At 52.9% G+C, this 11389-nt stretch overlaps 1 pseudogene across 1 annotated transcript; it reads left to right on the top strand.

Moving 5' to 3' along the window:
* Positions 1-373: 373 nt before the first annotated feature.
* Positions 374-10247, top strand: LOC308640290 (arylsulfatase D-like; annotated as a pseudogene). The gene is made up of 6 exons: positions 374-491; positions 3476-3623; positions 6256-6373; positions 7647-7766; positions 8383-8799; positions 10111-10247. The product of its transcript is annotated as an arylsulfatase D-like (transcript).
* The last annotated feature ends 1142 nt before the right edge of the window (positions 10248-11389 follow it).

The following is an 11389-nucleotide window of genomic DNA, read 5'->3' as shown; positions in this document are numbered from 1 at the left end:
GCTTCAACCCAGGCCCTGCGTGCACAAAGGAGCAAGAGTCCAGCACCCTAGAGATTCCCAATGCGGAACCTGGTGGAGCTGAATTCGAACCAATTCTATGAGAGGGGTGGGGCTGTCCCAAGACCCTTGGAAGGAATAAAAATAAATGTTCCCTAAACTGCCTTGGCTGCCTTGGGAGTCACCCTGCTTGTGCCCCATCCAGATTAAGCAGATGCAGAAGCCCCAGCTTCACTGGTGGTGGGGACCTGGGAGAACTTGTTTGCAGGAGCCACTCCCTAGGCCCAGAGTTGGAAGGTTAATCGGATTAAGTGAGCCACCAGGGTCCAGGAGCACACCAAGCAGCCTGGTGGGCGGAGACACCAGCCCTGGCAGGATGGCGCCCAGATCTGGGGTCAAGGTACTTCCCTGGCGCCAGTGCGCAGCCATGGAATCCACGCAGAGGTGCACTCGCAGGCCCAGGAGACGCGCCTTGGCCACCATCAGGTGCTCAGGTGCTCGGGATCCCAGGACTCGCAGCCACTCAGGCCTGGGGAGGGGAAGAGCGAGAGACCCTGGAAAGGAAGCTGAGGTGCTAGGAAATGGTGAGTCACCGAAACCCAGTCCCAGGCTCATTCTCTGCGGGGGCCCAGAGAGCAGCGCTGGGGTGGGGGCAGAGGGAGGTGGGGGGCCCCCCCGAGCAGGAGGGGGGGCCTGGGTTGAGACGCAGAAACTGCGCCCGAAACGCCTGCGGGGCCGCTCCAGGATCCAGCGGGGTGACACGCCTCACCTCAATGCCTTGGAGACTCGACTCCCCACTCTCGGGTCTCCGAACCCCTCCAAGACCTGCTCCCTGCCCCCTCATGGCCTGTGTCCCCCACATTAGGTCGGCACAGATGCTCTGGAGTTTCCGCCCACTAAGACCCGCTCTGCCCCTCCCATTCGGAGCCGGGACTCCTCCCCTGGGCCGAGTCCTACAATCTCTATAAGGCAAGTCCCCTGCCCCACCCTGACAAGGCTGTGACACCCTCCACACTCATTTTTTAAGACATGCAGGCCGAAGCCCGAGTTCTCCCCAATAAACTCGAAGCCCTTCGTGTCCCATCCTGGTCCCCACACCCAGCCATGGCCTGTCACACACTCTAAGACACAATCCTGTCCCACCCCCAACACGGTCTTGACCCCCAGCTGATCCTCCAGTCCGGTCCTCTCCCCATATGGCCGTCTCGCCCTATCACTTCCCTAAAACCACCTGGTCCCGACTTGGGGCCCTGCATGAGTGTCCTCTCGCCCCCCCCCCGCACACCCCGCGCCCCCTCCCTGCTGCTGCTGGGGAGTCCCCAGGAACAGTCTAAGCCACTGCTGTCCCTCCCCCGGGGCCTCTCTCCCCTTCCCCCAGCACTGAGGGTCCCTCCAACACTAGGGCCGCCACTGGACCCCTGCGCCGTCCCTTCCCCTCCTAAGTCACTCCCCAGATCGCTCCTGGGACCAAATGTCCACCCAGGGGCAGCTCCGCAGTGCCCAACACTAAGGCCCGCCCCTGTCCCGCCCCCAGCATGTCCAGCCCCCCATCCTAGGGCAGGCACCTTTCACCACCCCACCTTAAGGCCTAGTCTCCCCCTAGACAGGCCCTGGTGGGCTCCTGGGAGTGTCCCCTTCCAGCCTCAGCTGTGCGTTGCCGCTCACACTGAGGCACGCCCCTTGCCCCACCCCCAGCACATCCCCCCTCTAGGATACGCCCCTTGCTCAGCCTCCTGCAGTCCATTGCGCACTTTAGAGCACGCCCTTGCATCGCCCTCCACCCTGTCCCCCTAGGAAGGCCCCATCCAGCTCCTGGGCACGTTCCCCTAGCAGCCCCAGCTCCGCAGTGCCCAATAATCAGGCCTGTCCCTGGCCCACCTCCAGCACGCCCACACCCCCCACTCTAGGACACGGCCCGTCCTGCTCCTGGCCCCCAAGTCCCCCATCCCGCCCCAGCGCAGCTGTGCAGGGCCTTATGACCCTCCCCCGGTGTCGACCCTTGACTTTCCCCCATCCCGCCCCTGCGCAGCTGTGCATGGCCTTATGACCCCCCCCCCACACACATACACACTGCTCACTAAAAACCACAGGGTGCAGACCCTTGACTTTTCCTCCATCCCCGCCCCGCTGCCACAGCTGGGTCCTCCTCCCAGCGCTAGGACACCCCAGTCCGATCTGGGTCCTCCAGTCCGCCCACTGTGCCTTCTGGTGTCCCTGTCCCTCCAGCAGTAGGATCATCCTCCAGTCCCCCACCTTCAGGGCGCACAAGATCTATAGCAGCCCCGGCCCCTTCCCTTCGGCTACCCCCTCCCACTGTGACTCCGCCCGCCTGCCCTCCCCGGTTGCCCCACCCCCAGCACATCTTGGACAGCTGAGTACCTCTGGGTCCTGGGGCAGGTGGAGCCCAGGACACCATTGAAGCTCCTAGTAACCTCTAGGGCAGTGGGGCGCCTGGCCCCCTGTTCAGGGACTCTCTCCTCTGCCTGCTGTTGTGTCTCTGGGGTTGCTTTGAATCCCCCATCTGTGGTTTAAAATCCTAGTGTCCCTGCAGGTCTGGTCCTCCTAGTGCCCTGTCTGATGCTTGGCGCAGCCTTGGAGCACCTCACACTGTGGACCAAGGCGCCTGCCAACCATCAGCCACCTCCTGACCCGCTGAGGACCCCAAGTGGCAGGCCTCAGGCTCTGGACCCCACGTTCGCCCCCGCTTTACTGAGAGTTGAGCTCAAATGACCTTAACCCAGAGGACACATTTAGTGACAAAACAAATTCAAAGAGACCATGACTTGCACAACAAGAAAGGGTGTTTCCAGGGTCACCCTGGGGTGTTGGTAGCGACAAATGTCACCACAAATGCACTCAGAAATCTCCCAGGATTCAGTTGCCCGATGTCCAAAAATAAACAAGGAAAAAAACAGAAAGTGAAAAACTTGTAAGTCAGGCATTTGTCACAGCACATTGTTACAACTGTTTTGTTATCATTTGCCACCGTTAATCCTTTGCTATGCCTAGATTATAAATTATACATTATGACAGGCATCTATATATACTGAAAAAGTATAGTCTATATAGGGTTAGGTACTAGCTGAACTTTCAACATCCTCTGAGATTTTTGGAATGTGTCTCCAGAGGATAAAGAGGGGACCTCTGTGCTGTTCGCATGGGGTTAAAGTGGAGGGAACTTTCTTATGAGGGCTCAGTTTCTGATTGCTTGCTGAGAATCTCCAGTTTGGGTGCAGGGAGAAAATGGGCCTCTCTCAGCATTAGTCTTGATTGGCCATTAGCAGTAGGAATTCCACCCTGGTTATTTTGGGCTGTTGGACTCCGTGCAAAACCAGAGGTTTCCCACAGCTGGATAATTCTCTTGGGGCTCAGTTGGCATTATAGGAGTTCAGTTCAAGCCCTCACCAGAAGCCTGACATCTACATATGCATGGTGTAAACTTTGCATGCCAAATCCTGTACATTTATTTCCTCTGCAGAGACTGTGCTGCTTTTGCTCCTTGTATGTTGGCTTCTGCAGACCTGTGAGCAGAAACCACCTAACGCTTCCAAGCCAAACATCCTGCTGATCTTGGCAGATGATCTGGGCATCTGGGATGTTTGTTGCTATGGGAACCTTACACTGAGGTAGAGTGTAGTTTGGGTCGTGGGGTTGTGCCTTGTGTACAGTTTAGTGGAATAATTCACTTAAAATCGACCAGTGCAAATGAAATTTCTTAGTGCTGCAGAATTCAGCACCAAAAATGATTATTCTCCAAGAGTAAAAATAGGGTCTTAGCCCTCTCAAACAACTTGATGCCCTGCTGAGTTTATAAGGGTTTTTCTGTGGCTGCTGTAATAAATAACCAAAAACACAGAGACTTAAATGTAATCCAGGAACCACCACCCCTCCCCCAGCCCTGGAGGGCAGAAGCTGAGACCAGAGTCCCAGGCTGAGCTCCCTCCATGGGCTCCAGGGAGGCTCCTCCTGACTCTCCAGCTCCTGGGGCTCCAGGTGGTCTTTTGCAGAACAATATAGTGGCCCCTCAAAAGCTTAAGATTGAATCATGATTTGACCCAGCAATGCCACAACTGGGTTCAGACCCAAAGGATTTGAAAGCAGTGATTCCAAAAGATACTGGCATATCCTGTGTTCACAGATATGGATGGATGGTTGGCTGCATCAGAAGCCCTGATCCCCAGTATGACTGGAGACTAGGGCAAAAAGCATATCTTAGTGGGGTGGGGGGGAGCTAGGGCCAAAAATGGGGCCAAGGAAAAGGTCTGAATGGGGGTCTTTGGAGGCCAGAGGATCTTAGAGAGTGTGGGATATTTTCTTATTTTGGCTAAACTGTGTAGAGGATTTCACACAGGCTTGTAAAATTGTACTCTGTTCTGAGTCCTTTATTCTCAGAGTTAGCAAATCACTAGAATTTTACCCCAAATCCATCATTTATGTATCCATTTATGAATGAGCCATTCCTCCACCCACCCATCTGTCCATGTTTTCATCCAGGTATCATCCATTTGTCTATCTGCCCATCCATCCATGGTGGATGGATAGATGGATGGGTAGGTAGATAGATGGATGAATAGATGGGTAGATGGATAGATGGTTGCCTGGATGGATGGATAGATGGTTGCCTGGATGGATGGATAAATGGGTGGATGGGTGGATAGGTGGGTGGGTGGATGGATGGATAGATCGGTGGATGAGTGGATGGATGGACGGATGGGTGGGTGGGTTGATGGATAGATGGATGGATGGATGGATAGATGGTTGCCTGCATGGATGGGTGGATGGGTGGGTGGATGGATGGATGGGTGGGCAGATGGGTGGTTGGCAAATTGGTAGATGGGTGGATGGATGGATGGGTGGATAGATGTGTGGGCAGATAGGTGGTTGGCAAATTGGTAGATGGGTGGATGGGTGGATCGATGGAAGGGTGGGTGGGTGGATGGGCAGACAGATGGGTGGGTGAATGGGCAAATGGGTAAATGGGTGAATGAATGAATGGATGGATGGATGGTTGAATGGTGGATGAATGGGTGGGTGGGTGAGTGGATGGATGAATGGATGGATGGACGGGCAGATGGATAGTTGGCTGGATGGGTGCATGGGTGGTGGGCTGGCTGGCTGGCTGGAAGGACTGACAAGGTTCTTTAACCTTGGTCCTACTGGAACACTGGCCCAGATCACTCTGTGATGGGCCCATCCTGTGCTTTGTAGGATGTTGAACAACATTTCTGGTCTCCACCTGCTGCTCACCAATAGCACCACATCCCAAAGTGGGACACCTCCAGTGTCTCTGCACTTTTCCAGTTGTCCTCAGGGAAGCAAAACTTTTCTTTTCTTACGGGGGGCCACTGAGGTGGTCAGCTTTAGGTGCGTGAAGAACAAGGTCTGAGCTTTTATAGCTTAGCTTCCACCAGATGCAGCCTCCTCCAAGGTAGAAGGGAAGAGACTAGCACCTGTCATCTGACAGTCCATGGGGAATTCCGTGAGCTCTAGGGGCTGGGTCACTGCCTTTGGGATGCCTATCTATAGTGAGATTCTCAATCTATTTTTGCACGTCTGACTGCAAAAGCTCTTAGGTGAAGTGTTTCATCTTCTCTTTGAATTTTGCACCTGAGAAACCTGGTAGGAAACTCAGGGTGCACCCTTCGTGGATGCTGGTGGGATATTTAAGGCACACAAGCCCCCTGGGTTGCATACCCCCCCCCGAAAAAATAAGAAAAAGCCAAAAATGTAATTTTGTTGGGGTCCATCTTCCTCTAAGAAGCCCTGTGATGTAACCACAGAGTTATTGTGACAAGAGGTTCCCATAACCCACCCTAAGAGGAGAATGCCACTACGCAGATGTGCATTTCATACCCCGAACCCACCCAAGGTCCTGGATGAGCCCAGACTGCCTGGGCTCAGAACCCACGGCATTCCCCAGCTGGACAAAAGCTTCCCTCACAGCCCGTGTTTATACTCACTGTGCAACATCATCACCCCCAGAAAGTGAAACAGGCAAGGTGTCTGTGTGACAGCCCCCCAGGCCAAAGCCAAAATTCAAAATCTGGGGTGCCCTTTGTAGCTTTGGCAACAGCTGAGGTGGGGGGAGGGCTATAGGAGGAACCGCCCAGGGTGAGCCTCATCTGTCCTTTGCAAACTTAGAGAAGTGGGCGCACTAAGACAGGTGCCACGCAGCCCCAGGAAGTTCCATGCAGGCCTCGTCTGAGGCCCAGAGCATTCCCAACCCTTTCCCAAGTGATATTCATCTGATTTTCTCAGGACCCCCAATATCGACCGGCTGGTGGAGGAGGGCATGAGACTCACCCCGCACCTGGCGGCCCCCCGTTCTGCACCCCGAGCAGAGCCACTCGGATCAGGTGGGTGTTGTGGGGACCCTGTACAGCAGCTCCCGGCTGCAGCCTGGACCCTATCGCCGCTCTAGCTGGGTAGTGATCCCGCAGAGACTGGGAAATTGAAAGCTAATGTGCCCTCCTGTCACCTTCCTGCAGTGTGTGCTCCGAACAGGACCTCGTATGCCCTCACCCCTCAGGACCCTTAGCCCCGTGGGTGTTAAAACCCACACACAATGCCGGACGCGGTGGCGCACGCCTGTCATCCCAGCGGTTGGGAGGCTGAGGCAGGAGGATCACGAGTTCAAAGCCAGCCTCGGCCAAAAGGAGGCCCTAAGCAACTCAGTGAGACCCTGTCTCTAGGTAAAATGCAAAATAGGGCTACAGATGGGGCTCAGGGGTTAGGTACCCCTGGGTTAATCAAATGGGAGTCACAGATAACCACACACCTCTTCCTGAGGTCAAGATCATCCCTAGCTGATCTGGGACACACAGCACGCTGCAGATTCTGCGTGAATCGTGCTGATACTCAGAGAAAAAAATTGCTCAGGGAAAAAACACTCAACACAAATGTCTGTGCACGTCTGGTACTAGAGAAACGTTCTTTTCCTTCTGGTATTTTCCACATACCAGCTCTTGTCTCATCAAATTGCCAGGTAGGTGCCCTTGGTAGGCTGTGTGGAGGGAGCCTTCTGGGACGGGATGACCACCATCATTGGTGGATGAGAAGCAGAAATACAGTCATTGACAGGTGAGATACAATGCTCCATAGATGATGATGGTGATACTGTCAATGAAGGAAGATGGATTAATGATGCTCAATTGATAGCAATCCTGTCAATAGATAATAGAGGAACAGGTGATAGCTAATGATGGGTGATAGAGGTATATAAAGGTGACAGATGCATAATGCACATACAGGTGCATTATTTATTATCAGATAAATGATGTGTGGATAGAAAGGGGATAGATGCAACATAATGGTACCTGGAAGATAGGTAATGATTGATAGATAGATAGATAGATAGATAGATAGATAGATATATTGAGCTGGTTCTCATGATAGGCAAGGTGTGTCCAACTTATGCAGCTGACATTAGGGCAGATGATGCTCAGTGGTGGGGTCATACTGTGCACAATAGCACATTTAACAACCTCTCTGATCTGCACCCACTCCCTACCCAGAGCACCACCTCCCCACCTTCCCCAAGTGCTGACAGCCAGATTCTTGCCCACTGTCCCCTGGTGCCCAGAATCCCTTTGCTAAGACCTGTTCCTGGCAAAGGGAACATGAACCTTGCTCTGCTGTGGGATCTGCAGGAATGGACAACGATGAGTACCTGGTCCTCTATTGGAACGCAGGCTTAGGCGGGCTTCCTGCCAACGAAACCACTTTTGCAAAAATCCCAAAGGAGCAAGGCTATACCACCAGCCTTGTAGGTATTCGAACACCTGATTCCCCTCCCATCCAATTATCAAGGGACCAATTTCCTCTGGAGGAAAAAAAAAAAAAACTTTTATCCTTCTCCACCTCCCGAGTTGGTATCTGGTTCCACTCCGGCCCTCTCAGATGGTTTTCAGTTCAGAAGTTCTCCTCATTGCAGAGGTTTGGGGTTCTTTGATATATATTTTGCCTTCTTTCCTTCTATGAACCTGTCTATCTTCTTCAGCCCCAAGGAATCAGAAAGCTCTTCAGAGCCTGGCTCCACCACCTGTAATTCCAGTAGCTTGGGAGGCTGAGGCAGGAGGACCGCAAGTTAGAGGCCCACCTCAGCAGTTTAGCAAGGCCCCAAGTAACTCAGCGAGACTCTGTCTCTAAATAAAACACAAAAAGGGCCGGGGATGGGGCTCGGGGGTCGAGTGGCCCTGAGTTCAATCCCTGGTACCCCAAACCAAAAGCAAGTCTTGGTTGAGGTCACTCATAGCCTCTGCTGATTCAGGATCTGCTCTTTGGAGGTTTTCTTTCCCCTGACCACATCCAAATGGCCCCAGGGTTCTTTGTCCCAGGCAACAGCGTGTGCCCTTGGTGTGGCTGACCACCCACCCCCACTTGCAGGAAAGTGGCACCAGGGCATGAGCTGCGCGTCCCGCGGGGACCACTGCCACCACCCACTGAACCACAGCTTCCACTACTTCTACGGACTGCCCTTCACCCTGATCAATGACTGCGACCCTGACAGGCCCCCAGAGCTGGGGGTCACAGTGGCTGCCCGGTTCAGCCGCTACACCCGCATCCTGGCTCTGGGCGTCCTCACGCTCACGGCTGCCAAACTCAGTGGCCTCCTCTCGGATCCCTGGACCGCAGTCGGGTGCAGGGCCAGCCTCGTCTTCACCACGTGGTTCTCCAGCTGTGGGTTCCTGTGACTCTGAAAAACTTTGTGCTCATGCGGAACCACCAGGTCACCGAGCAGCCCATTGATGTGGGAAGCACCACCAGACGGATGCTGCAGGAAGCCACGGCCTACATTCAAAGGTGAGGACCCTCACGATCTGGGGTGGGGGGGCAGGTTCTGAGCCGTGAGCTACCCTGGGGTCCCATAGCAGCAGGTGCATTGAAAAGGTCCAAATTCACACTTCATTCACAAATGAAAGGAAGCTATCCTTCTTCATCGCTACATAGTATTCCACAGTGTATTTGCGGAAGGATTTCTTTATGGAGTCACTTTGCCCACGTCTGTCATCCTAGCAGGTGGGGGGGCTGAGGCAGGAGGATGGCAAGTGGGAGGCTAGCCTCAGCAACTGAGAGAGGCCATAAGAGACTCAGTGAGACTCTATCTGTAAATAAAATATCAAAAGGACTGGGGAAGTGACTCAGTGGTGAAGCACCCTGGATTCCATCTCTGGTGCTAAAAAAAAGGAAGAAAAAGGAAAGGCCCAACCTCTTCATATGAATTGGTTTCCACACTTGGATCTCTGCTTTGAGTTACCGGGTTGCACTGGAAAGTATCCAAGTAGTGGTCGTGCATCAGGGACTCCTTCCAAGGCCCAGGGAATGCCTGAAACCCCAGAGAGTACCCAACCATTTATATATAAGTAATAAATAAATATTCATACATTTACTACAATATATAGCTATTTCCCTATGCATACATACCTATGAAGATATTTAATTTATAAATTAGGGAAAGCCAGAAATTAGCAGCACCTAATAATAAAATAATAATGATGGCAATGTTCTGTAACACAGGGTACATGGGTGGGGTGTCCCGTCCCTCCCTCTCAAAATATCTTCCTGTACTATACTGACCATGGATGTTGTTTTACTCAGACAAAATTGCCACTGTGACCAAAAGTCCCAAGAAGAACATTTGGAGGAGGAAGAGTTTATTTGGGGCTCATGGTTTCCAAGGTTCAGTCCATGGTTGGCCGACTGACTCCATGGCTCTGGCTCAAGGGGAGCAGAACAAAATGGCAGAAGGGTCTGGAGGAGGAGAGAAGCTCAGGACAGGGCACCAGGAAGCAGAGAGAGCTCTGCTCAGCAGGGACAGGATAGAGACCCCAAAGGCACAGCCCAGGGATCCCCTCCTCCAGCCACACCCCACCTGCTACAGTCACCACCCAGTGAGTTCATCCAAGTGGATTAATCCACTTCTAGGTCACACCTCTCATAATCTAATCATTTTACCTGTGAACTTTCTTGCATGGTCTCACTCATGAGTTTTTTGGGGGAACCCTCACAGTGAAATCCCAGCAGGTGAACCCAGGTCATGGACACAGCACATTCAAGGTCCACTGTGGACACCATCATCTGCCGTCCATAATTCCAGTGGTTTTCTAATTTCACAAACAAGGACAGGCCCTTTCTCCTCTTTGTGTCCCAGCTGCACGTCCACAATCCTCTGGTGACCTTGAAAGCCTTCCTCAGGAGAAGCCGCCATGGTTTTTACAGAGACAACCTGGAGGAGATGGAGTGGTTTGTAGGTAAGTCAAGATCAAGAACGGGGGAGAGTACACCCCACTCGTGTCATTTGTTTGTTCATTTCTTCCCAGTGATAGTCTAATTTTGCACAAAACCAATCATTTCGTTAGCAATCAGTTTTGTGAGAAGCTGTCATTCAGCATCATCCTTAGTGGTTACAGGAAGCAGAGAGACAACGTTAGCTTTCGGCATCATGGAGGAAAAGGGCTCTGCTTTTAGGGCTTTGGGACACGCTAGAGAGAAGCAAGAACTTGCAGACTCTTCCATCTGCGAGGGTTTCCTGGAGACGTGGAAGCCCTCGCAGGTCAGGTGATATGTCCTTGCATGAATATCCTGACATCTGAACTACGTGAGAGGCGAAGAAGGAGCAGGAGGAGGAGGAGAAGGGGGCAAAGGATGACGAGGAGGAGGAGGAGGAGATGGAGGAAAGATGATGATGAGGAGGAGGAGGAGGAGGAGGGATTAGGAGAAAGTGGAGGAGATGGAGGAGATGAGATGGAAGAGGAGGAGAAGAGATGTTGAGGAAGAGGAGAAGGAGGAGGAGAGATGAGGAGGAGGAGAAGGAGGAGGAGAGATGAGGAGGAGGAAGAAGAGAGAGAGAAGGAGGAGGAGGAAATGGAGAGGGAGAAGGAGGAGGAGGAGGAGATGCAGGAGGAAAAGAAGGAAGGGTGGAAGAGGAAGAGAAGGAGAGGGAGGAGAAGGAAGAGGATATGGAGGAGGAGAAAGAGGAGATGGGTGAGTGGGAGAAGAAGAGAAAGGAGGAGGAGGAAAAAGGAGAAGCAGGAGTATAAACAGATGGAGGACATGGAGAAGGAGGAAGAGATGGAGGAAAAGGAGGAGGAGGAAGAGGAGAATAGGGAGTAGAAGAAGGAGGAGAAGGAGGAGGAGAAGATGGAGAAGGAGGAGGAGAGAAAAAAGGAGGAAGTGGAGGAGGAGGAGAAGAAAGAGGAGGAGGAGAAAGAGGAGGAGAAATAGAAGAAAAAAGGAGCAGAAATGATGATGAGGAGGACGAAAATGAGAGATGAGGAGGTGGAAAATAGAGGGAGGAGAAGGAGGAGATGGAGGATAAGGACAAGGAGGTGGAGGAGGAGGAGAAGGAGTGGAAGGAAGGGGAAGAGGAGTGAAGAGGAGGAGAGATGAGGTA

The sequence above is a fragment of the Spermophilus citellus genome (assembly GCF_964194105.1).
Source record: "Spermophilus citellus genome assembly, contig: SCAFFOLD_600, whole genome shotgun sequence".
Lineage (NCBI taxonomy): Eukaryota > Metazoa > Chordata > Mammalia > Rodentia > Sciuridae > Spermophilus > Spermophilus citellus.
The sequence above is the reverse complement of the archived record's forward strand: the minus strand, read 5'-3'. Positions and strand labels throughout refer to the sequence as shown.